Raw genomic sequence first — 4,426 nt, 5'->3', positions numbered from 1 at the left:
ATTGGGGAGGGAGAGGTCACAACTCTGTATGAGCAGTGAATCAAATGTTCACTGAACTGTGAGTGTGGTGTTTATGTGGTGTTTTGTGTGGTCTTACGGTGGTTTTATGGTGGTTTCACCCTGCTTGGTATGAAACTGCATTTTGTGGCCTTGTACCCTGCATGAAATGGTGTGAAACTGCACTTGAATTTGGTGGCCTTGCACCCTGCATGAAATGGTGTGAAACTGCACTTGAATTTGGTGGCCCCTGCTTGAAGTGGTATACACTTGAATTTACAAACACTTTCCTCTGTGGAATTCTCTGCCTCAGAGGGAGGTGGAGGCAGGTTCTCTGGATGCTTTCAAGAGAGAGCTAGATAGGGCTCTTAAAAATAGCAGAGTCAGGGTATATGGGGAGAAGGCAGGAATGGGGTACTGATTGGGGATGGTCAGCCAAATGGCCTACTCCTGCACCTATTGTCTATTGTCTATTGTCAAATAGTGAAAGGCTTGGATAGAGTGGATATGGAGAGGATGTCTACACCAGTGGGAGAGTCTAGGTCCAGAGGCCACAGCCTCAGAATAAAAGGACGTAGCATTAGAAAGGAGTTTGGGAAGAATATCTTTAGACAGAGGGTGGTGAATCTGTGGAATCCATTGCCACAGACGGCTGTGGAGGCCTTGGGTAAGTCAATGGGTATTTGTAAAGAGATTGACAGATTCTTGATTAGTAAAGGTGTCAGTGCTTATGGGGAGAAGGCAGGAGAGTGGGGTTGAGGTAAGGATATGATTGAATGGTGGAGTTAGACCTGATGGGCCGAATGGCCTAAATCTGCTCCTATAACCTTTGAACTTGGTTGGCAAAGAATATCACTGTGGCTTGTCACATGTGGCAATGAAGTGTCATTCATTCATTCTTATGCAAAGGTAAAGATAATTCTGACGGTGAACGAGCAACAAATTTATCAAAGGCTCAGAGAATTATATTGTCGTAAATTGTGTAATAATGAAGAGGGAGGAAAAGTTACCATGGGGTGACAAGATGTAATGAGGGAGAAATTAAAATGCAAGATATGGGTTCAGCTGAGGCATTGAACAAATACTTGTCCTCTCTACAGAAGACAATAGATGTGGCAAAAGTAGGGAAGAATCCATCATCAAATGACAGCATAGTCATAGAGTTATAGAGTCATACAACATGGCCATTCGGCCCAACTTGCCCATGCTATCCAAGTTGCCCTACACGCCCCACCCGTCTGCGTTTGGCCCATATCCCTGTAAACTTTTCCAATCCATGTCCCAGTCCAAAATGTATTTGAAAACACATGTGGTTGTAAAATACACAATTCCCCCACCAATGCCGAAACCCGGGATTGAACCAGGGACCTTTATATCTTCAGTCTAACGCTCTCCCAACTGAGCTATTTCGGCAGGCTGTATGAAGCTCATTATTATTCTTTACTAGAGAAATTACAGGGTTCAAACAAGACCGTTCATGTCCTGATTGTCTGTATCCCCGGCTTGTGGGTGAAGTGGTGCAGGGAGACAGCAGATCTAACACCGAGGAATTAGCCTGACATTTGCAAAATGCTGGACTCCGTCCATTAAGGCATAATAAGGCATTTAGAAAATCTGGCTGAGTAAACGTGGTTTTATCAAAATAAAATCCTGTTTGGCAAATCTATCAAGTGCTTTTAGAAGAACACAGTGCTGGCAACATCTCTGGAGGATATGGATTTTTTTGGTTGAGGTCCCTCTTCGGAAAGTTTTGAAAATTGATCATCACAAGAAGACAAGGAAATAGAAGCAGGAGTAGACCACTCGGCCCCACAAGCCTGCCCATCATCAATAGGATTATAGCTGATTTTAGACTATAGACCAGAGATACAGCAAGCAAACAGGCCCTTCGGTCCACCAAGTCCATGCTGACCAGCGTCCCCATACATGAGTACTATCCTACACAATAGGAACAATTTACAATTTGCACCAAACCCAATTAACCCATCTCCCTGCAGGAAACCGGAGCACCCAGAGAAAACCCACGTGGTCACGGGGAGAACGCACAAACTCCGATAGAAACCGGGTCTCTACCACCCTTGGACATGGACAACCCCAGAGATACGCTGTCCATTGACAGACAAATTTTCTCAGAACCTCTGCTTTTAATGCCCGGGCCCTTATGTTGCAGTTATGGCCCCTTCTTTGTGACTCTCCCACTTCCAAAAGGCACAACAGAGGATGTACTTCCTGCGGCAGCAGAGGAAGCACAATCTGCCACAGGCAATGATGGTCCAATTCTACACGGCCATCGTAGAGTCTGTTCTCACCTTCTCCATCATGGTCTGGTTTGGCTCAGCCACCAAGCACGACACCTGGAGGCTGCAGCGAATCGTCCGATCAGCAGAGAAGGTTATTGGCTGCAACCTTCCCTCCAATGATGAACTGTACACTGCAAGGGCCAGGAAGCGAGCGGGCAAGATCATCTCTGACCCCTCCCACCCTGGCCACAAACTCTTTGAATCACTTCATAGAAACATAGAAACATAGAAATTAGGTGCAGGAGTAGGCCATTCGGCCCTTCGAGCCTGCACCGTCATTCAATATGATCATGGCTGATCATCCAACTCAGTATCCCATACCTGCCTTCTCTCCATACCCTCTGATCCCCTTAGCCACAAGGGCCACATCTAACTCCCTCTTAAGTATAGCCAATGAACTGGCCTCAACTACCCTCTGTGGCAGAGAGTTCCAGAGATTCACCACTCTCTGTGTGAAAAAAGTTCTTCTCATCTCGGTTTTTAAGGATTTCCCCCTTATCCTTAAGCTGTGACCCCTTGTCCTGGACTTCCCCAACGAAGGCTTCTGGAAGGCGACTCCAGACTGTCAAAGCTGCCACAGCCAGACATAAAAACTGTTTTTATCCACGAGTAGTTGCTCTACTCAACAGCCAAAAATCTGTAGCCTCCCTTTGATCTGGTATTTTGTTGGTTCACATGCTTGATCAATGGTGTTTTATCATTAATGTTTCATTATTACTAATGTTTAGTGTTTTCTGATTTGTAACTGTCACTTGTATGTCATGTTGTTACTTGTGGACGGAGCACCAAGGCAAATTCCTTGTATGTGAATAGTTGGCCCATAAACTTACTTACTTACTTACTTAGTGAAAACATCACAACATCTATGCTAAGAGACCCCCTTAGGATCCTATATATTCGTATAATTTCACCGCTCGTTCTTATAAACTCCAAGGAATCTCCAATAGACCCAGGTTGTCCAGCCTCACTTGATGGGCCACCCCTCTCATCCAAGGAAGTCTTGTGAGCATGGATCTCTGAGTGTGCAAGGAGTGTGCGACTGAGTGTGTGCAAGCCATTAGGACAACTCGAAACTACATACCAAGCCTAAGGTAGTGGAGGACTTGTCCTTTTCACTCAATGCTGTCGTTAATCCTTCTCATCGTTCCAGATCAGTTTGGAGTTCCTGCGTTTATAAGGCAATCGCAGCGGGGCAGCGGGTAGAGCTGCTGCCTCACAGCACCAGAGACCCGGGTGCGATCCTGAACTCGTGGGGTTTTTTCAGAAGAAACTGCAGATGCTGGAAAATCGAAGGTAGACAAAAGTGTTGGAGAAACTCAGCGGGTGCAGCAGCATCTATGGAGCGAAGGAAATAGGCAACGTTTCGGGACGAAACGTTGCCTATTTCCTTCACTCCATAGATGTTGCTGCACCCGCTGAGTTTTGTTGCCTATTTCCTTCGCTCCATAGATGCTGCTGCACCCGCTGAGTTTCGTTGCCTATTTCCTTCACTCCATAGATGTTGCTGCACCCGCTGAGTTTCGTTGCCTATTTCCTTCGCTCCATAGATGCTGCTGCACCCGCTGAGTTTCTCCAGCTCTTTTGTCGACCTGCCCGTGTGGAGTTTGCAGGTTCACCCCGTGACCTCGTGGGTTTCCTCCGGGTGTCCCGGTTTCCTCCCACATCCCAAAGACGTGCGGCTTTTGTAGCTTAATCGGCCCTCTGTAAATAGTGTATTTACAGATTTTGTCAACGTTGCAGATGTCAGTGCATGTGTAGCGGGTGTGGATATGGATAGAACTCATGTGAATGAGTGATCGAGGGTTGGCGTGGACCTGGTGGGCCGAAGGGCCTGTTCCCATGCTCCTATGAGATTGAATGCTCCACAACGTTCCTTAGAGCAGCTGCTGTCTCCAGCACTCGTTTAGCCAGCACCCTCTCGACCAAGGATAAATGTTTCTTATTATCCACCCTATCTATGCCTCTCATCATTGTATACACCTCTATCAGGCTCACCTCTCTTCATATACCGTGTATACCTCTCCTCAGCTTCCAAGGAGCATTGACTCAACCTTTAGACTTTAGAGATACAGCGCAGAAACAGGTCCAATGCCGACCAGCCATCCCCGCACAATAACAATATCCTACAC

The 4,426-nt window shown here is 46.6% G+C and overlaps 1 non-coding gene across 1 annotated transcript; it reads right to left on the bottom strand.

The window, feature by feature from the left end:
• Window positions 1-1,337: 1,337 nt before the first annotated feature.
• trnaf-gaa (transfer RNA phenylalanine (anticodon GAA)) lies at window positions 1,338-1,410 on the bottom strand. Its single transcript has one exon. It is a non-coding gene; the product is annotated as a tRNA-Phe (tRNA).
• Between the last annotated feature and the right edge of the window lie 3,016 nt (window positions 1,411-4,426).

The sequence above is a fragment of the Leucoraja erinacea genome, chromosome 36 (genome assembly GCF_028641065.1).
Source record: "Leucoraja erinacea ecotype New England chromosome 36, Leri_hhj_1, whole genome shotgun sequence".
NCBI lineage: Eukaryota > Metazoa > Chordata > Chondrichthyes > Rajiformes > Rajidae > Leucoraja > Leucoraja erinaceus.
Note: the sequence above shows the minus strand (reverse complement) of the source record. Positions and strands in the feature narration are given on the sequence as shown.